The sequence below is a fragment of the Ambystoma mexicanum genome, chromosome 5p, assembly GCF_040938575.1.
Source record: "Ambystoma mexicanum isolate Mex_15411 chromosome 5p, UKY_AmexF1_1, whole genome shotgun sequence".
In the NCBI taxonomy this organism is placed as follows: domain Eukaryota; kingdom Metazoa; phylum Chordata; class Amphibia; order Caudata; family Ambystomatidae; genus Ambystoma; species Ambystoma mexicanum.
The window spans coordinates 586,341,800-586,365,251 of NC_090930.1; the positions used below are offsets into that span (position 1 = coordinate 586,341,800).

General features: G+C 47.1%; 1 protein-coding gene across 3 annotated transcripts in view; it reads right to left on the reverse strand.

Annotated features, from left to right (window-relative positions):
• The window catches only part of DIAPH2 (diaphanous related formin 2), a 5,141,990-nt gene that overhangs the window by 952,141 nt on the left and 4,166,397 nt on the right, over positions 1–23,452 (reverse strand). The gene's annotated exons all lie outside the window — the stretch shown is intronic.

A 23,452-nucleotide genomic window follows, 5' to 3' on the forward strand; every position in this document is an offset into this window, starting at 1 on the left:
TTGCTAACCACTCCCTCCATCCAAACTCCTTAACAACTTTCACTGTAAACACTTCAAAGCCTCTGCCAAGTCATCCTCCAGCTGCTACACCTTCCTCTCTGGACAGTTTGTCCACCTTTTCCTCTTCTGAGCTCACCCAATCACCTCTCACTGTTAACTGGTTATGCTGCTTGTTTATGGTTTTCCCCATCCAGCCTAGAAGATCTTATCTCCTCCAATTGAATACCAAGTTATCTGCGTCCTTGGGCCAATCTCTCCCTGAGACATCCTCTTGTGGGTGCAGATGTTCCCACACGTGTTCCTACAGACGTTTGCCCCACCCCCTTTTCAGCCTCCATCATTGCCATGTGGTCACTGTGGTTTTTTGATTTCTGTGTCTCCCAATCACCCAGTAGGTCAGTGCTCCAACAGGATTTGGGAAGTGTTCATACGTCTCCTCTTCTGCTGGGCAGTCTCCTGATACGACCTGCTCTATTGCAGACTCCCCATTGTTCCCCTGCAGCCATGATGTGGTTTGTTAGACACGTTTATCACATTTGGTTCCCAAATGGGGAAACCTACCCCATTTCTGTTTGAGCGACTAGGTTGTTCCTCCTTTGCTATGTCATGTCTTATTTAATGGGCCTGAGTGGTACTTGTAGATTTTCTCTGAACAGTGTGTTTTCCCACAGGTCTGAGGATTATGGCTCATGTTGGTAGCTGTGTTTTCTCAGGAACCACCTGGAAGAATCAAATAAGAAATCTGGCAAGGACATAGGCTCATAAGCATCAGTTCAAATAAAAAGGCACAAATGTTCCTGCACAACTCCATGCATCCCTGGGAGTAGTGAACAGGCGTCCCATTGACTCGCCCTTACCACCTCTTCACCATTCCGACAAGGTCGTATCCATGACCCTCTCACAACTGTGAATGATAATGGTTGCATTCACATTTTTAAGAATGCATGGCATTAGGATGCCAAAGCGGATAGAACTCAGGCCATTTATTTAGGCCATGACTTTGCAAAGAGGTGGAGGGAAAGCAAATAGAGAGGTTTACTCATCCTGACACTTGTAACTGGAGGGCATGACTGCACAGTGTTTTGATATATTTATTACATGAACATTTGTTAGCTTTTGAACTACGAATTTTTATTTTTTTATTTTATTGTATTTTAATGTTTTTATTTATACACATATTTATTTATTTTACTTATAATGTGCCGGAGCCCGCAGGCATCAGGGTGCAGGCTGAGAGGCGAACATTTCCAGGATCAGAAGACAGATGAGGACGGAGGGGTGAGGAAGGTTTACTCAAACATAACTATTTTCTGCCACTTCCTGAAGGTCAGTGAGTTGCTGTCAGCATGCAGTTCCTTGGGGAGTTTATTCCAGACCAAGGCCTCCTGTGCTGGAAAGGATCACCATTTCCTCTAGCCTGCTTGCTCTTTGGACTAATCAAGTATATCCCGTCGCTGGACTTATTGGTTCTTGCAGGGTGTGAATAATTGATAGAATCTTTTAATTACATAGGTACTTGTTCATAAAGACATTTCTGTACAAAAGGGTTAACTTTAAACCAAATTCTGGCCTCTAGTGAAAGCCAGTCTAGAGTCCTCCTGTGGACCGAGATAGGCTCATGAGTCAGGTCGCTGTGATTGGTGACCAGGCCCCTTATGTGTCCTTCGGGACCCTGGTCTCCCACACCCAATTGCTTTCAGCCTCTACCTACACACATCACTGGCCTTTGCCACTTTAGGCCTGCACTTATCCATTTATTTTCTACAGATGAAAGTTCCCTAGCACTTCCTACTTTGGGCACTTACACCTGCTGTTCATTCACGAGCATGGTGTGATGCTGGAAATGCATTGGGGGGACAGGGCCTCCGTATCCTTGTCGTTTACTGCTTTTTATCGTGTGTTCTGTTGTGTTTTCCGCGCAGGAGTTCATGTGGGACTCCTGGCGGTGCAGCTCTCTTTCTTTTGGTTTAGTGAACGGACTCGTGGGATACCCTTATGGCACCCATGGGTGGGGGTACAAGCCTGTACCCTTAGTGTATGTTTTGGGGTGCCTGTGGGTGGCCCACAGAGCAGGGTATGGGCTGGTGGCAGCTCCATGTAGAATTTGACAGGTGCGCGGAGTATCCTCCATTTTGGGATACCCCGGCCCTGCCATTGGGATTAGTTGATTCCTGATGGAAAACAAGATGGCCCCGGTGGCCTCTTGCTTTCTATTACCCATTACCTTGTTTTCCCAAAGTCCTGGGAAGCCCTGACTCTGTCCCTTCCCCCTGACTGGCTGTTGGGTGGAAGTGCCATATATGGTGTTGTTGTGAAGGCCCAGTCAGACTAGCTGGAGCCTTCCCGGTGATATATGTTGTGCGTACCTCCTGTGGGTGGGACCTGGATGAATAGAGTGAGTGACGAATATGCATTCTGTGTTGTGGGTGTCTAGTATCTGGTGGTTGACACAATGACTGAGACAACCCTGCCCGAAACTGGTATTAATGCAGCTTCGAGTGTTGAATTTCTCGGTACTTGTCCCAATACACATAACTTGTTGTGAGTGTCTGGAGAGAAGTGAATGGCCTGAATACCTTGTGTGCCTGATTGGCTGCCTGTCTGCATGAATGCCCATAGTTCTGATTGGATGCTTGAGTGTGACCCAGCGGAATGAATGGGAGATCAACATTATATCTGGGGACCTCTCACTGCTAGGAATCGTATTCAGAAGCTGAAGTCCACTGTAACTGGAGTAACTGAAGCTTGACCTTGAAGCCCTGCTGGACGAGAAGAATTGCTGTTGCTCTCCTTCATAATCTGAAAGCCGTTGTGCCTCCAAGGACTGACCCAGAGAGGACCTGGTAAGGCGCCCTCTTCCCGAGCTACGAGGGACCATCGTGCACAGCTGATCTTTGCCAACGCTCCCTGGTAGACAGACCTTCGACAGGCTGCCGACCCGATACGGGGACTGCTGCGGAACTCCAAGGAGAAGCACTAGGACTGTTGTCCGCCACTGTCGACGACCGCCGTCGCCGACCGGAGCCGCCGTGCTCCCATTTGCCTAAGAACTTCCATTGATCATCGGACGCTCTCGTCTGCATCGCCACCCGCTTGTCTCCCGCTGGAGAAGGCCCGACCGTCAACGCGCCGAGGATCATCCACCGGTGGGTTTTCCGCCACCTACAGACCGCAGAGACGCCGACGACTCGACGCCCTTGCTGGCCACAGTTCTTCATCATCTCTTTGCGGTCCAGAACTATTGTCACCGAGGTGCCCCGCACGCCTCTTCCTTGCAGGACGCCAACGCTCTGTCATCGACGAGCACCGCTAGGAACGAAGCTGTCCCTTCCTAGCCGTAGTTCACCCTGTTCACCGTCGGACGTTCGACGCCCCGTGACTGCTGCCTTAAAGGGAGGGCACTCAAGAAGGGCCGTCGATTCCCTGACACCGAACACCAAGTCCCCGACACCTCTCGATGATCCGTGGCTCCCGCCTGAAAGGGAGGCACTCAAGAAGGATCGGTCGGTGCATCGTCGGAGAACTCTACTCCACCAGGTACATTGGGGGGGTAAAACCTTCATAGGAAGAAGTAAGACTATCGGACAATATATGGACTGGGCTTGTGCTATACATCTTTATTTACAGGTTGCCCAGGTGGGGGGATCTCCACACAGAACTGTGCCTAGTGGTAGGGGTCAGCATTCTGCCTATTGTTTCAACCATCTTACGTTCCTGCCTATCGCTATTGATGGTTTACTCGTTATTGATCTGTGTGACATTTTAACCGTACAGTTGATGCACTTTAATGAGATTTGATAACATTAGTGGTACCACTCTAGACGTGTATATATTTATCAATATTGACTTCCAAGTACAAAGTGCGTTATTGTGATCGTGTACATACCTTTGAATATTAATTATATAAAGACTGTGTGTTTCAGTAATACAGTGTGTGGACATTCCTTTGTGGGGGTTCGAGGACTACACTGTACTTAAGAACCAGCCCGCATCACCTCCTGAGAAGCTAGGCTTTGATTGCTCGTCCATTGCTACCGTAATAGAGAATCTTGGCTGGGGTCTGCTGTGCCTCTCCTCTACCATATAGAGAGCGGAAGTACAGACACCCCCTACCAGTCTTTACACTGGTGACAGGGGTGGGATGCTTATGGTTTTAAGAATCAGTGTATAACTGTGCCACTTGCAAAATATCTGCACTTTATTCAATTAAGGTTTGGGTGTGTACAAAATAACTGCATTACAAGCAATGGAGTCTATTACGAATGGTAAATTGACTCGGATGAGCATAGAGGCTCTCCAGAGTGCTTGTGAAGCCAGGGAGTTACACTTTGTGGATAAGTCTAGGGCTGAGCTGATAGCTGCCCTGGTGGACTACCAGACCGATGATGAAACTCTTGATGAGGGGGGGAATGCAACCAATGAGGACTCTGCCCCTGGGGTTTCTACTGAATCTGTTTCTGGGAATGCCGCCATTCCTGCTGCCTCTGTTCCGAACCCCAGCAATACCTTGGAACTTGAGTTATTAAGGATGAAATTGGCCTTTGAATATCGCAAGTTGGAAATAGATGCTGAGCTTAAGAAAGAGGAGCTGGCGCAACAAGTTGAACTCAAGAATAGGGATCTTGAACTCAAAGACAAGGACACTGAATGTCAGAGGATCCAGCTAGAGAAAGCTCGAGTGGAGACTTCAGCGAAACCCAGTGAGAGTGTCAGGTCCCCAGCAACTAAATTTATGAAGGATTTGGTTGGTGTGTTTTCGGAGGGTTCTGATATCCTCCAATGGATTTAAGCGTTTGAAATGGCTTGTGCAATTCATGATGTTGACAAAAGAGATTGGGCAAAGTGTTTGCTAAGCAGAGTGCCTCAAACTGGATATGACTGTATTCTGAAGCTAAGTGTGGAAGAAAGGGGTCGGTATGAGTGTATGAAATCTGCTTTGATTGCCAAGTTTGGCAAGACACCTACCCAATACCTTAAAAGGTTCAGGGATTTTAAGAAAAGAGAGAATGTGTCTTGGGTGGACTGGGTGAGTGCTGCGCACATGAATATGATGTGGTGGATTGACGGTTACAATGTGAAAACATTTGTTGAATTGTCCCACCTGTTGTTTTTTGAGCATTTTTCTGAAGCCTGTTCACCGGAGCTGTGTCAGTATGTTGCTGACCAGAACATTTTGGATCCCTTTAAGCTGGCTAGGTTGGCTGACAAGTGGGTCTCCCACCAGGTGCCCCTAAGGACTCCAGTGGGAAGGACAAGGACAAAGAAAAGGGGGCCTCCCAGAAAGCTGAGGAGTCCCAAAAGCAGTCACAGTCAAATAAACCTTAACCCTCCTCTCCTAAGACCCAAAAACCTAGTGGGGATAAGTCATCTGTGGGTGGGAATAAGAGTAGTGGTCCACCTGCTGCAAAGCAGGCTCCCGGTGGTTCCAGTACCGTACCCCGCACTCCCGGCACTTGTTGGGACTGTGGGGCTCTGGATCACAAAAGGGGTGACTCCAAGTGTAAAGGTAAGGCACTCGGAGTACAGGCTGTCAGCCTGACCTACCCTTACCCCATGTCTGAGGTGGAGGCCACTGTCCTCCCCTCCTCTACAGGGATCACATTTGGTACTCCCGTAGAGATTTCCTTAGTCTCCCTTGGGGCCTGGGACCATTACGCGGAAGTACTGGCAACTATCCCACAGAACACCCATAGATTTTTGAGAAGTGTCCTCCTGAATGACCAGCCTTCTACTGGTTTGAGAGACACTGGGGCAAGCATGACAGTGGTGGACAGGACCCTGCTCACGCCAGAGGACTATGTAGACGCTCCTCTGAGAACCACCAGGTTAGCTGGTGGGCCTCCCAAATTATCGCCTGTAGCCCGAGTCACACTCGTAATTGGAGACAAGACAGCAAAGCTTCCTGTCCTGGTTCAGGACAACGTCCCTGCTAACATTCTGTTAGGCAACGATCTAGTCGAGTTGGGATTGATCACGGATGGTCTTCCCATGACTGCTGCTGCAGTCACTAGGTCCCAGGTGACACCGGGTCTGGCTGTGAGTCAGGTACCCGAGCCGAAGGCACGGCCTAAGGCATGATGAAGGAAGAGCAAGAAGGCCACCTCTGTGGAGCGAGCCCCTTCTCTTCCTGCTGTTCCTACAGCACCCATTAGGATCCATGCTCCCAACGGGCTGGGTCGAGTGGTAAACCCTGTCTCAACTCCTGGGGGAGAAGAGCCAGAAGACTCTCCTGTGGGAGAGGTTCTCAACCCGGAGGACCATCCCGATCTTCAATGCTTGTTAGCTGAAGGGGGACCCTCCCGGGCAGACTTCTGTAAAGGACAGAGAGAGTGTACCTCTCTCGAGGGTCTGAGGAAACAGGCCCTGTCCCAGGCACAAGGCGAAGTGCCTAGGACTTTCCGGATTTATTGGGAGGGTGAGCTCCTTGTTAGTGAGCCCACTAAGCCTGAACCTGGTGCCCTCAAGAGGTTGGTGGTACCCCAGGTTTACAGGCCCTTCCTACTGCAGTTGGCACATGAAGTGCCCTTGGCTGGTCATCTTGGTACCAAGAAGACTAAGAAGAGGCTCTCTGCCCATTTCTACTGGCCTCGGATGGGAGTAGAAGTGGAGTCCCACTGCAGGATCTGCCCAACTTGTCAGTTGTATGGCAAAACTGGAGGCAGTGTCATTGCCCCATTGCAGCCATTGCTAGTGGTTGGCACACCGTTTCAGAGGTTGGGCATCGACATCGTCGGTCCCCTTGACCCTCCCACGTCAAGTGGACATCGGTTCATCCTGGTTTTGGTAGATCATGCCACCAGGTACCCTTAGGCTATGCCCCTTTGGACTTTTACTGCCAAGGTGGTTGCCCGGGCCCTCCTGGGCATTTTCACCCGTGTTGGATTCCCCAAGGAGGCTGTCTCTGACCGAGGATCCAACTCCATGTCTAGTTACATGAAAACCATGTGGAAAGAATGTGGGGTAACCTACAAGTTCTCCACTTCTTTCCACCCCCAGACCAATGGTCTGGTTGAGATCTTTAATAAATCTCTCAAGGGCATTCTATGTGCTTTGGAAGAGACCCTAAGGAGGAAATGGGATCTCCTCCTGCCATGCCTGCTGTTTGTTTACAGAGAGGTACCCCAAGAGGGTGTTGGTTTCAGCCCCTTTGAGTTGCTCTTTGGACATCCCGTGAGGGGGCCCCTTGCCTTCATCCGAGAAGGCTTGGAAGCCACCCCTCCCGGTCCCACCAAGCAAGTGGGGGACTATGTGTTAGGCCTCAGATGGAGGATGACACAGATGATGGGTCAAGCTATGGCGAATCTCAAGGCCAGCCAGGAATTGAACAAATAATGCCATGACCTTAAAGCATCGCAAGTGGAGTGGACTCCGGGACAGGAGGTCCTTGTGATGGAGCCTACCAAGCCTCGGGCATTGGCAGATAAATGGACTGGACCCTTCCGGATAGTCTCCAAGATGGGCGAGGTCAATTATCTGGTTGACATGGAAATCCCAGGGTAGCCCCTCAGGTATTCCATGTTAATAGGCTCAAGCCGTTCCACAGGCGAGCAGAAGTCTCATGTCTCTTGCTGGCTTCAGAGCAATAAGAGGATGAGAGTGAGCCCCTTCCTGATTTGCTGCATAGCAACCCTCAGGATGGCTCAGTGGAGGGAGTGCAGCTCTCTCCAGACTTGACAACTGAGCAGCAGAGGGCCTGCAGGGCTTTTCTCCAGCAGTATGCCTCTCTGTTTTCGCTGACGCCAGGCCTTACACCGTGGTGTAAGCACGAGATTAACATTGGTGACAGCATGCCTGTCAAGAGCAGGAGCTACCGAATGTCAGATACGGTTAAGAACCACATCCAGGCTGAGGTCGCCAAGATGTTGGATCTGGGTGTTATTGAACCCTCAACCAGTCCCTGGTCCAGTCCCGTGGTCCTTGTCCCCAAAGCAAGTTCCCAGGCAGGTACCAAGGATTGGAGGTTATGTGTGGATTACCGAGGGGTCAATGCCGTCACCAAAACTGTCGCACACCCATTGCCTAGGGCTGATGAGCTCGTGGACACCATAGGTGCTGCCAAATTTGTAAGCACCTTTGACCTCACCTCAGGCTATTGGCAAATAGCTCTGACAGACCATGCCAAAGAAAAGACTGCATTCTCAACACCTGAGGGACTCTACCAGTTTAGAGTCATGCCTTTTGGGTTGAAGAATGCCCCTGCCACCTTCCAGAGATTGGTCAATCATGCTCTCAGTGGGCTGGAAGCCTTGTGTGTGGCTTGTTTAGATGACATTGCCGTCTACAGTTCCACTTGGGAAGAGCACTTGACACATCTGGGTAGGGTGTTGCAGGCCTTGAAAAGGGCTAACCTCACTATCAAGGCCACCAAGTGCCAGATAGCTCAGGGGAAAGTCACGTATCTTGGTCATGAGGTAGGAGGGGGTCAAATCCAACCTCTCCCCAGTAAGGTACAGGATGTACAGGACTGGGAGACTCCCACTACTCAAACCCAGGTGAGAGCCTTTTTGGGCCTCACCGGGTACTATCGCAATTTCATGGCGGACTATGGAACCATAGCTGCACCACTGACAGCTCGGACTTCACCCAAGCAGCCTAGGAAGGTCAATTGGACTGAAGACTGTCAGAGGGCCTTTGATGGCTTGAAAGAAAGTCTGTGTCTGGCACCATTGTTGTGTGCGCCTGACTACAGCCGACCCTTTATCGTCCAGACGGATGCCTGCGACACCGGATTGGAGCTGTCTTGTCCCAGTTAGATGACAAAGGGAGAGAACATCCTATCATATTCATCAGTAGACAACTCAAGGGTAGAGAACTCAGGTGGGCTACTGTTGAAAAGGAATGTTTTAGCATAGTTTGGAGCCTTAGGCGTTTTAGGCCCTACCTTACAGGGTCTACCTTCAAGGTCCAAACAGATCATAAGCCCCTAAAGTGGCTTATGCAGATGAAGGGTGAAAACCCGAAACTGCTCAGGTGATCCATTAGCCTGCAAGGGCTAGACTTCACCATAGAGCACAGACCAGGGAAGAGTCACGATAATGCAGATGGCCTTTCCAGAAGGTATGTTGACCGTCTGGATGAGGGTGTCTATCCCGTGGGAGATTAGGCACCCTCCACCTCAGTCTGGGGGGCTCGACTGTGATGCTGGAAATGCATCGGAGGGACAGGGCCTCCGTATCCTTGTCCTTTACTGCTTTTTATCGTGTGTTATGTTGTGTTTTCCGCACAGGAGTTCATGTGGGACTCCTGGCGGTGCAGCTCTCTTTCTTTTGGTTTGGTGAACGGACCCGTGGGATACCCTTATGGCACCCATGGGTGGGGGTACAACCCTGTGCCCCTAGAGTATGTTTTGGGGCGCCTGTGGGTGGCCCACAGAGCAGGGTATGGGCTGGTGGCAGCTCCATGCTGATTTTGACAGGTGCGCGGAGTATCCTCCATTTTGGGATACCCCGGGTCTGCCATTGGGATCAGTTGATTCCTAATGGAAAACAAGATGGCCCCGGTGGCCTCTTGCTTTCTATTACCCATTACCTTGCTTTCCCAAAGTCCTGGGAAGCCCTGACTCTGTCCCTTCCCCCTGACTGGCTGTTGGGTGGAAGTGCCATATATGGTGTTGTTGTGAAGGCCCAGTCAGACTAGCTGGAGCCTTCCCGGTGATGTATGTTGTGGGTACCTCCTGTGGGTGGGACCTGGGTGAATAGAGTGTGTGACGAATATGCATTCTGTGTTGTGGGTGTCTAGTATCTGGTGGTTGACACAATGACTGAGACAACCCTGCCCGAAACCGGTATGAATTCAGCTTGGAGTGTTGAATGGCTCGGTACTTGTCCCAATACACATAACGTGTTGTGAGTGTCTGGAGAGAAGTGAATGGCCTGAATACCTTGTGTGCCTGATTGGCTGCCTGCCTGCATGAATGCCCGTAGTCGTGATTGGATGCTTGAGTGTGACCCAGCGGAATGAATGGGAGATCAACAGTATATCTGGGGACCTCTCGCTGCTAGGAATCGTGTTCAGAAGCTGAAGTCCACTATGGCGAGTAACTGGAGTAACTGAAGCTTGACCTTGAAGCCCTGCTGGACGAGAAGAATTGCTGTTGCTCTCCTTCACAATCTGAAAGCCATTGTGCCTCCAAGGACTGACCCAGAGAGGACCTGGTAAGGCGCCCTCTTCCTGAGCTACAAGGGACCATCGTGCACAGCTGATCTTTGCCAACGCTCCCTGGTAGACAGACCTTCGACAGGCTGCCGACCCGATACGGGGACTGCTGCAGAACTCTCCAGAGAGAAGCACTAGGACTGTTGTCCGCCACTGTCGACGACCGCCGTCGCTGACCGGAGCTGCCGTGCTCCTGTTTGCCTAAGAACTTCCATTGATCATCAGACGCTCTCGTCTGCATCGCCACCCGCCTGTCGTCGACGAGCACCGCTAGGAACGAAGCTGTCACTTCCTTGCCGTAGTTCGCTCTGTTCACCGTCGGACGTTCGACGACCCGTGACTCCCGCCTTAAAGGGAGGGCACTCAAGAAGGGCCGTCGATTCCCCGACACTGAACGGCAAGTTCCCCGACACCTCTCGACGATCCGTCTCTCCCGCCTGAAAGGGAGGCACTCAAGAAGGATCGGTCGGTGCATCGTCAGAGAACTCTACTCCACCAGGTACATTGGGGGGGTAAAACCTTCATAGAAAGAAGTAAGACTATCGGACAATATATGGACTGGGCTTGTGCTATATATCTTTATTTACAGGTTGCCCAGGTGGGGGGATCTCCACACAGAACTGTGCCTAGTGGTAGGGGTCAGCATTCTGCCTATTGTTTCAACCATCTTACGTTCCTGCCTATCTCTATTGCTGGTTTACTCGTTACTGATCTGTGTGACATTTTAACCGTACAGTTGATGCACTTTAATGAGATTTGATAACATTAGTGGTACCACTCTAGACGTGTATATATTTATCATTATTGACTTCCAAGTACAAAGTGTGTTATTGTGATCGTGTACATACCTTTGAATATTAATTATATAAAGACTGTGTTTTCAGTAATACAGTGTATGGACATTCCTTTGTGGGGGTTCAGGGACTACACTGTACTTAAGAACCAGCCCGCATCACCTCCTGAGAAGCTAGGCCTTGATTGCTCGTCCATTGCTACCGTAATAGAGAATCTTGGCTGGGGTCTGCTGTGCCTCTCCTCTACCATATAGAGAGCAGACGTACAGACACCCCCTACCAGTCTTTACACATGGGCACTCCAGCACTTAGGCCCCTCTCCCTCTTTCCGTCTCCTCTCTCTGCAGTTGCACACTCTGAATGTTCACAAGGCCTAGTAGAGTTGTCTTTATCTTCCAGTGTATACATTGTTTTCTATTCCATGTTCCCTCCCTGTTGCCCTGTGGGCGCTTTGAAACACAATTTACTTGTACAAGCGCCTAACAAAATACGAATAAATACATAAATAAATATACCAAACTCAGAATAGTCATTGCTGAAGCATCATGTGACTTTTAGTCGAAAACATCTTTAGGGTAACCAGTACCATTCATGGACAACACTCCATGCAGCAAAATCAACACCAGAAGAAAAAACAAGTACTTGCAAAACGTACAAATAAAACATAGAATGATACACAGCAGAGGCAATCGTTTTTTTGGGGGTGGGGGGGGGTGGAAACAGTTATCGTTATTAAATATTACATTGTTGGGCATATTTCAGATAGTTACTATTGAAGTTTGATAATGTGCCAAATAGAACGTTCACCGTGCAATATGTGTCAGGGTGTCCAATGTTGAGAGAAAATGCATAAGATTTGAATGATTTTGTTGAAAGTTGCTGAGCAACATCTTGAAGCATACTACTGAATAATAATTATCGTGTAGAGCAATTTGAAATGAATTAATGAGAACGGAAAATAATCCATGGTTTTAAACGTATCTTCACGTTTTATCAATCTGCTTTTATAAACCTATGTTTCTTGTTATTTGACAGTGAGGTAAAACGCATGGTCAAGCATGCTGGCATGCTGTGATCATTGTTTACATGCATATCCATTAGCAGATGATATTCAGTTTTATTGCTTTAATTAGAAAACATATAAAATAAAATGGATCTGCCATAAAAACAGATTGTGCAACATATACACCTGTTTTAATATGCCCTGGGGCTCAGCAGTAGCTGCTTGGTTTAAAGCAATTTCGACAAACTAGATTTGTAAGCTGTTATAAATAGACAGTTCCTATATAATCCGCATTTATGTTGTCATCAATAAATGCAAAGACACGAGTCTTGCAATAATGCCTTGCTAGGGACGGCATAGCAAATGCACGATCCTCGAGTCTTTAGCGACATTCTTCTCCCTTATAAACACTAGGCCAGCACCGAGAAGAAGAAAGGACTGGGACCAACGAGGAACCATATAGTGTGGAACAATACAGGCAAAGTAACCATCATTAAACGACGATGGCTATCCATATATAAGGTCTGTTTACATGGCTATCAGATATGCACTGACGATAATTGTAGCCCTCCCCCGAGCCAATATCAATCTATTCCCACAATAATACAAACACTAATAGTGCGTTCCATGTGATACAGCGCCTGTTTCTGAGGACTGGCTAATGGGGGCAATGATTTCACAATGTAGTGTTGCTAACAATATCACAGAAGGATGATGGGCAGTGTCAGCCTTGCCTGGATCCATACTACAGGTTGAGCACCAGGAACTTAACTCTCTCAACTGGTGCAAAAGTCTCTGCAGGGCCCTCTGGGCACACCACTTGTGCGAGACAACGTGTATAGTGTCAAGCCTGTTAACAATCCAATTAGGGTTAAATGAAAGGCTAGTGCCTTAACATCTCACACAGCACTTTCCCTAAACCAAAACACTCACGCTTCTTATCAAAACTCTTCACACTCCATTTAGGGAAATGAATTCAGTCTCCAGTCAGCCTCTTACCCTCATATACCATTCACCAATCATTGTTGCACAGAATGTGCAGTGTATCAATGTGACAGAGGAGAGCGAGAGAGAGAGCTAGCAAGAGGGAGAGCTGGTGAGAGAAAGAGAGGAAGTGATCTAGAGGAAGAGGAAGTGAAGTAGAGAGAGAAAACATATGCGGAAGAGAGAGTGTTTTATAGTGGCAGAGTGGTTAAGTGAAAATGCAGTCAGTCCGCAAGGCCAAAGGTAAGAATGTTGAAAAGAGGTCAGGGTGTGCCTTGTTATGGCTTGCTATGTGTGGCTTCTTGGTTGGTTGCTGCCTAGGTTGTCTTGATCCTGATAGTTGTTTTACTCCATGACTGTGTTATACCCTCTGCTACTCTGCCACTTCATTAATGCCTGTCCCTTGATTAAAACCTATAATGCTATTCTCAGGCAGGATGTCTTGTTCCTAATCTCCACCCTGATAACCCTTACATCCTCCTACCATAACCGAAGTCATATTGCCCAAGAGCACTTGACGCTCTACATAAATCACAGCGACCACAAACACCATTGAGTACAGACTCAATGTTGCATAAACAATCTCAGTTCAACACTCACACCCATGCCTAAATCAGAGATCAGCCCACAGACCAGTCCACAAAAGCATAATGCTGAAAGCTTCCATAAGAGACATGCAACCGATATGCAAAAAGTGCATCCGCCCTGGCAATGCCCAGGCCCTGTCATAGTTTAACACATACAAAAATACCTAGAAATCATTCAGAACTATATCTAAAAACAAAGTTAATTTCCTTAAGATCTGCGTGCATTAACACAGCAGCAAAGCCATCATGCAACTTTGTCTCTGCTCCTGTTACCCAATATCTACCCAATATCTTGCTGGTCTTGGAAGCAACAGGGGACAATGAAAATGGCATCTGCTGCACTGTATACAAAACAATAACATATGATAACTACGTTACCAGCTGGGCGTAACCAATGCAGCAACTTTCCTTACCTATCATTGCAGGGGAATTTTCCCAGGTAAATCAAATTGAAAGCAGTGTGAGCTGGTGAAACATACTTTGTCTGTTACCTCTTGTCAGGTGCTAGTGAAAATAGGGCATGCCCTGTAGGTGGCATGCATACAAAAATTTCTTATATATCATCATTTCAAAAGGTTGTCATTCAGATACCTGCAAGTCAAAGGCACCTTCACCCCTCGGTCCTCTGTGTCTTCTTACTGCACTTCCCCCTTTTTCACCGCCTGGCAGGCCATTTCCACAATTTGCCCTCCCCATCCTCCCCAAGTGCTCTTTGCACCTCCTCTTCCCTCAAACTCATCCCTTTTTCCTGTCATAGCCCCCACCTGTCTGCCCCTTTGTTCTCTTTGCCTGTTTGGCCGCTTCAACCACTCTCACTTTTCAGCTATGCCCCTCCTCTTTTGCTGAAATGTTTCTGCCTCCATTTGTGTTTCCTTTGCAGGGGTTGCATCCTCGCTGGCCCCCATGGCCTGCCATCCACCCCTCAACCCGTTTCCCACAATACGGTGGGCAACTTTGGAACATCAATTTGCTGGACGCTTGCATACACAGAGGCAATGATGTCATGCATCATTCACCTTTGGCTTGGCCCCAATTGTTGCTTAACAATTGGTCAATGACTGCTAACGCTCTAACACCCCGCTTAATTCCAATACAAATGGTTTGTTCTTGAGAGTTAGGGCCAGATTCATGGAAATGTGTGCAAATTTCCTGCAAGGGCCGCGTGCCGAGAAGGACACTGTGTGAACCTGAGCGCAGAGAGAAAAATGCACGCCCCGGTTTTTCATGGAATCCGCAGCGCAAAGTAAAGGTATTTGCAAGTCGCGCCCGGAACGCCCCCGACACGCACACACACAAAGCATTAACAGCCACAACAGCTACCTTTGCACATGCACCCTTCAAACAGTTTGTGGGCTCTCCCGTAAGCAAGGCTCCAACCCGGGGACCCTGCGTGGGGTTCCCCCATAACTGTATCCAGCACCCCGACAACATGCATATAAAAAATCATAACTCAGGAATAACTCGTGAAATCTGCATTCAAAGCTTGGTAAAACGTTCCTGCACACTGCTACACTGCTTACGTGCACCCCTAAGTTACATCGGCACCCCAATTGAGTAAACGCGCCCCGGAATTGACATGCCACCCCAACTGCACACTACAAATACTACGCACAAGTGTACTTGCGCATGCCTTTGGGTGGTGGATCATATGAAGGACTTGTGTGGCCATTTCCCAGCCGAGACATTGGTGATCGAATCCATAAAAACATCTTGTGCCGCCGCAATTGTGGTTGTGTGAGGGACTTCCTGCAGGCTGTCTCTTGGAAGGCCCATGTTTTCGCATGTTCTTTCCCATTTCTGGTGTTCCGCCCCATTCCCAGCCCTCTGTGCAAGCCACGCCGACGCTGACGCTTTGCTTGGAGTCTCACGCAAGGCCCTCAATGTCTCACACAGACGTATGGAGCCAGCGCAAACTCCACACAAGTACAGGAAAAGTACAGCGTATTCGATTCCATAAGTGCAAGGGCCCGATTGCAAGAGACCCTATTTTCCACGCAGATAATTCCATGAATCGTGCCCTAAATGGCTATGTTTTTTAAATTGTAAACATGACCATCACAACAAGAACACACAGCTTAGAGCTGCACGTGTTGGATAGTATAAGCGTTCCCTCGTGGCCAGTTTAGTATCTTCTTTTATGAGGACGCAGCAAATCATTAGCACGACTACACAGGATGAAGGGTAACCTGAAACTGCTATATTCCCCTCAGTTCCTGCCGTTTTCCTTAAGGCCTGATCAACACAAAGACATTGGTGGGTTACTTAATGGGTTACTTAATGAGACGCTACAACCAGTGGCGGCGCCAGGAATCAAATTTAGGAGGGACACAGAGGGGGCCAAAGGATGTTAAAGTAGGTTCATTGCGGCCGGCATTTTATAATTATTTTTATAATAGGTGATGTGTAACGTGCTTAATACCGAGAGGTTTCTAATCGCGACGCGGGGATCGAACCTGTGGTGCTCCACGTCGTCTTGAACGTTGAAGAGCACTTACTCAAGTAAAACAGAGCTGTTCGTAAAGCGCAGCACAGGCACACGCAGAAGGCTCCAAGTGATCACCGCCCTGCAGTGAGAAACTGGGGAAAAGCAACACGTGATGCCACTGCGGCTGCGATATTTCTTAAGTAGGACACACAGGAAAGGGCAGTTTCGTGGATACATTAAGTTTAATTTCACTGTAAAAAAAAGAGTTTTGCTGCTTAATGGAAAGAGAGGGAAAGACCTTGAAACCTTAAAAGAACAGGCCGTTCTGTAAGGAGATTTGCTTAAACTAATATTAGATTGGGTGAATTTTTTAAATCAATCTTCTAAGATTTTTTTTCCATATCCCAGGGCTGGAAGAAAGGTCAGCACTAATTGGCACTGGGCATAAACTCGGAAGCAGGCACCTATTGATGGATGCCACTTAACCAATACCCTTTTCAATTCAACTAGGTCAGGCAATAGCTAAGAAGTGCTGCTTGGAAAAAAAAGTAATGTATTTTTAGTCAGCAACACATATTCTGCGTTTGGCTTTGAACAAATAGCTGATATAATGAGGTTGAGAAGAGAGCAGGGAGGGGGAACGTGCCCGCATTAGGTACAACAAACGCTGCCAGGACTGTCTTTCCAAAAACCGATGTACATTAAAGGTGCGATAAAAACGTACACTAAAGAAGTCATCCAAGAAGGTGTCATATGCGGACGTGAATCTCAAAATATCAATAACTTCGTAATGCACTGCATTTGTCCTTGTCTGCGACGAAGCTATCAGTTCAATGGCGTTTCACATGCAAGATGTGGATGGATATGTTACCAAGACCTGGATGCCAAGTATGCGACATTGCCTTCTGCAATCATCACAGGTTTTTTTTTAATACTTCAGATACCCAGAAATATATACCTGCCTAATCATAACATTAGAAGTACGGGCCAGAATTGTCACCAATAGGGAAAGTAAATGAACCCGTTGGGAAACAATTGGATCATACAAGGGTCAGGTCCTAAAAATTTAAGTTGGGGGACTCATAAACAAACGCAATGGGATGTGGCATCGCCAGAAATGTGCATTTGAAGGAGAAATATGCACATTTAATTAAATTGGCTTTTGCATTACCACCCAAATTGAACAGGACGAATGGCATTTGTCTTGCATAAAGTCAACTCAAACACAAAACCAAGACAGGATATTTTCGTTTAATAGTGTTTTTGGAAACGTTAGAAGATGTGCATGTATTGAGCTCCAAGAACAAATACACATGTTTTCCCTAGGACTTGCACTACCGAAATGGGAGATTTCAGCTTTAGTTGTTTGTTATTTTCAACCAGGTTAAATAGCGCAGTGGTGAAGTGTCCTGCCTACAAACCTGATGACTGCGGTTTGATCCCCGAGGTCGGCTCTAATTCAAAAAGGACATCCAATGTTTCGCTTTTAGCTTCCTCTAAATAAAGTGGGTGGACGCCGTCCCCCTTCGTGTACCCTCGACTTGAGCCCTGGATCATACACAGATGTCCAGCAAACTTGTCAGCCTCCAACAGGGGTCAAGTCCTAAAACTAAAGTGGGACGACTCATCAACAAATGTAATGGGATGTGACGTCACCAGAAATTAACATATCAAGTTGAGAAATGCACATTTCATTAAATTGGCTTTGCATAACCACCCAAATTGCACGAGACGAATGTCATTTTCCTTTCATAAAATCAACACACACAAAACTAAAAGAGGATATTTTCTTCTAATAGTGTTTTTGAAAACATTAAAAGGTGTGGATGTTTTAAACTCCAAGAACCAATACAAATGTTTTCCCTGGGATTTGCAGTACCGAAATGGGACATTTCACGTCTAGTGGTTTGTTATTTTTCATCAGGTTATATACTGCAGTGTTGCAGTGGTATAGTGTCCGGCCTGCAAACCTGACAACAGCGTTTCTATCCCCGAGGTCAGCTTTAATTCATAAAATCAAAGAGGACATTCAGTGTTTCTCATTTTAGCTGGGGGGGGGACTAAGTCCACCCTGTGAAAAAAGTAGGTGGACTCCGTCCCCCCGCGTGTACCCTCGACTTGAGCCCTGGCCTCCAAATATCCTTCTCTAAGCATCGGTGCGTCAAAACAGCCTTCAGGAATTACCCATACTGGATATGTAAATTGTATAACAGCCATACCATGAACTGAATATATATATATAAACTGTACTGAAATAGCGACCAAGGAACATGTTTGATCAACTAGCACGGATAATGGTCGCTAGCGACAGTGATATCATTTTACACATACATGCATCATGATCGCTAAACACAACTTGCAGACAATGGGCCTCATTACGACCCTGGCGGAGTGGGTTTACGCCAGCGTTATTCGCGGCGGACCCGTCCGCCCTACTACGAGTTCCCGTAGCGCCATGGAACGTTTTCCGCCTGGTTTTTCCGGGCGGAGAAATCCATGGCGCTACGGGACCTTGATGTTAATTACGCCACCGTATTTTGCGGTGGCGCAATTAACGCCTTCCCCACTCCCATTATACCCTATGGGGCAAAAATGGGAATGGGGAAGGGTAAAATGGGGGATGGGGATTTACCGCCCCGCCAAGGTCGGCATGGGGCGGAAAATCCGCCAACCTCCATGGCGCTATCGGCAGCTTTCCGCCGTGCTCCGCGGTGCATTTAGCACCGCGATTTCCGCCAGGGTCGTAATGAGGCCCAATGTGTCAATATGTTCATTATTTGAGCAGTGCTCTTTTTTTCTTGCACAGGGTGTACCCATTGCTGATCTCATATCTAATGACAGCAGTGAGGTCATGGATGACATTGTGTGTGATGTCATTGGCAATGGCACGCATGTGATGCCTTGCGTGATTTGATGGGTGGCATCGTGAGCATTGCAGCACTGTGTCCAAGTTAAAGTTCATTTTCGCGACAGAGCTGGTGAATGGGGATATTTTGTTTTGTGGTGGAACATAACGTCCCTTTAGCAACGTTTTTTTCAGTGACAAGTCATAGGTTTATATTAAAGTAACTTAACCAAAACGGTGGTCGGTCATTTTTTCGAAAAAATAATGTCGAATGACAATTTTTTAGAAAAAATATTGTCGAAAAAAAAAATGTTGAATTCCGTTTTTTTTAAATTATATATTTATTTTGGGGTTAGGGATAAAAAAAAATGGGTAAAACAAAAAAAATAATAAAAAAAAGGGGGGTTCATCCATGTCCTCACTGCTGTCATTAGATATGAGATCAGCAATGGGTACACCCTGTGCAAGAAAAAAAGAGCACTGCTCAAATAATGAATATATTGACACGTTGTCTGCAAGTTGTGTTTAGCGATCAATTTAACAAACGTTTCATTTTCCACTGAATTTCAATCAGCCTCATGTTAAATGGGGTGGAGTGGTCAATCAAGGCAAAGAAGCAAGCCATGATGATAGTATGCATTGATTTCGCTCCCAACCTTGTTTTTATGAAGTGATAAGGTGGAGGAGTGGCATGGAGCAGACATAAGATATCCACCATACATGCCTACTCTATTTTATCTGACAAGGACTTATCAAAGGGGTGGAGGGGGACCCCGACCCTCCTCGAAAAACCTGGGAGGCCTGAATGAGGGCAGGCCCCCACCCAAACCCGCCCTAGCTCCTTGTGGGCAGGCATAGAGGCCACAGAAGAAGATAGTCAGAACCCAAAGAGTACAGTCCTGTGGCGCACGGCAGCAATTTGCACTGCACTGTGGGGTGTGATGAACACCACACCGGCCGCTGGAGGATGGCCCTGAAAGAACATCATCAGGGGATGCAGCACCCAGGACAACACTGGTAGCTGCTGAAGGAGGAAAGCCATCTACAGCTGACAGTGTCAGCTGGAGCCAGAGCACAGAGGACACACAACCACTTATAAATCAGGGATTTATTTAAAGAAATGAAGGACTCATAAAGGCCAGTGTAACCCCACTAGCCAACCAAGGATAATTGATGGTGTATTTATCTGGAATCGCTAGGGATAGTGTAGGTCCGGCTGTGGCATGTAACCAGGTCTCAGTTATAGCCAGGAAATCAAACTGGTTGGCAATGATCAAGTCATTAATGTCTATAGCGTGCACCGTCAAAGATCTCACATTGATAAGTGCTCCTTTAAAAGGAGTGTTAGAGATATTGTTCATATTCAGTGGAGCTGTACTATTGGTTGAGACGGGAGAGTCAGGTTTTGTTACGTTTATGGGGTTGTTAATGATCTTTTTCTTGGTAACAGTAGTGGATTTAGACTTAGGTTTGATAAACAGTCTATCAGTGGCAGCTTGTGTTGGGTTCTGCCTGAATCTGGAGTTAAGTCTTAGGTTCTGGAAAGTTAAAGGACATGGTAAGTCTGGGTACAGGTTTGGTGGCAAAGCGATAAATCCATTGGATAGGTGTGAGTGTTTTAGGATTGTTTACTGGAGGCGAACTTGACGAGGAATGATTGGTAGGCTGAGGTGAACACGAAGGTAGGAAGAAAGTCGGTGCTACAGAGTTGTGGTAAGGTAATGAAGTAGACATGGAGATAGATCTGATGTTGTTCCTAGATAGGGTGGCATGGTCATAGGCCGGTTGCATGGTAGTCCAGTCATAATGTATGCAGGGCCAGGCTGAAGCGAATAGGAATATGGATGTTATGGTGGCCCATGTAACAGCTGGATGAGCAAGTTGATTAGATGATGAAGTAACATTGAACCTGGTCATGACTGGCAGGATAGTGTCTTTAGGCTGACAATAGATTAGAATAGGTAGGTGGCAGCTTGTAATATGTTAGGCTTGTCCACATGTGTCTTGCGGCAAGTGCTTTCGGGCACAATGTCGGCAAGTACTTAAGGACACAAGACCGGTATGTATGCTATGTAAAAATGTCTAGTAGCTTAGTTAATCAAAAAGGCTTTGTGTGCCAGATAGAATGGCTGTAGATAGGTTGCTGACAAGCAGATAGCAGGCTGAGGGCCGTAACTAGGCTACTATTCTATGGAGGAAGACCAGCAGGGTGAATATCATTCAGTAATAGGGCGATGCTAACAAGACAGGGATGTCACAGGAGATACAATGTAAACAGCTCTAGTACAAAAGCCTGAGAAAGTGGCGTGATACTAACAAGTAGTAGAGAACTTTCAATAAAAACAGTTATATGGGTCAAAAGGTAATACAGAGATATGAAACGTGCCATGTGCATGTGGCAAAAGGCAACAGTACAGGCATACGATTTTCAATGCACGTGAGGAGGAGCTTTCGGACAGGTCAGGCAGTAAAGCTGGCACTACGCAGGCAGACCGTCAGTAATGGCAGACGAGCGTGCACACTTAAGGGCGTGGAGAAGCTGAAATGAGCTGAGTGGGTTGCATAATAAGTGGGCGATGAGCAGTTAGCATAAATGGTAGACCGCTAATAGATTGTACCTACACAAGGAACAGAATAGTAATATCAGTTAAAGGCTTCTCCCCAAGAGGGAAACCAACTCTCCAGTTCGCTGGGTTCTCCACTCCGAACACACCGGCCTTCTTGCTTGGCTCCACCACTGCTCCCTGCCTGTGCCTGCTGTACACCTTCCCTCACAAGAGTTCCCAGTCCTGCACAGTCACCTCAGCAAGTCTCTCTGTCAGCGTCTCAGCGTTTCAGCTTCTCGCTTCTCAGCACAGCAACTCCTCAGGTCTTTGTTACTTCTACAACTGCAACTCTCATGGGCTTCTGATTTCCACCTTTTATACTGCGCTTATGCCAATTAGTGTGACATGCCTGATCTTTATTACTACATGCCCCCAGACCACTCTTCTTCGTCTCAGTACCAGAGTGGTGTTTATAAAAGGAACTCTGCCCTATTTAAAGGAAAATTCCAGGGGAGGATGAAATGAGATTGACAATGAGATTGACAATATCCCATAAAGGGTAAGGGAGTTGAGGGTAGGTCAATATCAGGAAAGAGGGGATACCATGTCTCGCCTTTCAGGCACCCTCTCTCCAATTCCCAAGGACCCTCTACTCAGGTGATCCTCCCTCGATTGTCCACCCCCAGTGTTGGGATACAAAAGGGATGGACCTTCCCAGGCCACCTGAACAGAAGATCACTGGGGAGTAGATGTGAGAATAACTTTAGGTTTCTCACATAGGGCAGACCTTCCTTCTCCTGCATGAGCCCCAAATATTGTCTCAAGTGGGACTGCACTTCGTATATGATAAGCTATGCCTCAGATACATTTTGGTGAGTTATCAGGCATATGATTACATTATGAAGGGGATTGATGCTGCACTTGTAAAATGACAAAAGCACCTCTCACGCTAACCCTACGGCATAAGTGCTTCCTTAATCTCACCAACATTATAGGCTTTAACACTTAGGCCACCTTTTGCTCTGTTAAATACCTTCTGAAGTTTGCCCAAATAGCTTTTGGCCTGGATGATCCTGGTGGCATTGTTATGAACAGTTTTTCACAATTGTTTGCCAATACTACCTCTCTCAGCCATTCCTCCACTGTCCGTGCAACATGGCCTATCCATCTTTTTAATATACATCTCTTAACCAGTAAGCACTCCAGATTCAATAAACGTCTCTGACATTCAGGTACAGCCCCCACATACTGAGCAAGCAACCCTTGGATGTCACCAGGACTGTAATCTCAGTTATGTTGGTCAATATATCGCATACCTGAGATATACTTGAGTCCAAAAAATATTGAGTCTAGGCCATTCACAAATCATGGGCAAGTAGCCTGTGTCCTCAGTCTGACATCGAAGACACCTCCCTTTGTTGTCTGGGTAGAGCTTTTGTAACTTGGCTGGAGTATAATGCATCCTGTTCAATATCTTGCATTGTTTATATTTGAACCTGGTGTTCAACAAAACCTGGCATGTGAGGTTGTACATCTTACGCCAGTCCTCCTCAGTGATTTACATCCCCAGTTCGGCTCCCCATTTATCCCTTACTTTAAGTGACGTATTAGACACTTTCAACAATCGTTTTGTATAACCTTACCACCATTCTCTGGCACCCGTATGAATTTACAATATATGCTTGACTTGCATTTTCTGCTAGCTAAGATAAGTCGTCCATTCGCTGCCCTCAATCTATAGTATTGCAAAATTTCAGTGAGATCACGTTATGCTCACCCCTCCAGATATGCATGTTCAGAAATCTTCCCCCTAGGTACATGTCTGCGCTGGATTGTTAAAGGAATTGGTGCAGCATTCTGTGTAGTACAGAGAAGAATGAACTTTCCTGCCACCTGATTATATTGGAAAATAAATATAGCAATTTCGGCAGAATCATCATCTTGGCCATTGCTAGTCTACCAGCCAATGATAGCGCTATATGTTTCCATTTAGTCCGTTTGGCCTCCAGCTGTTCCATGTATGCACCATAATTGTGTCCATGTTCCAGTTCTATATGTCTGTAGATCTTGACTCCCAAATATTTGATACTGTCCTATGCCTATTTTAATTGGT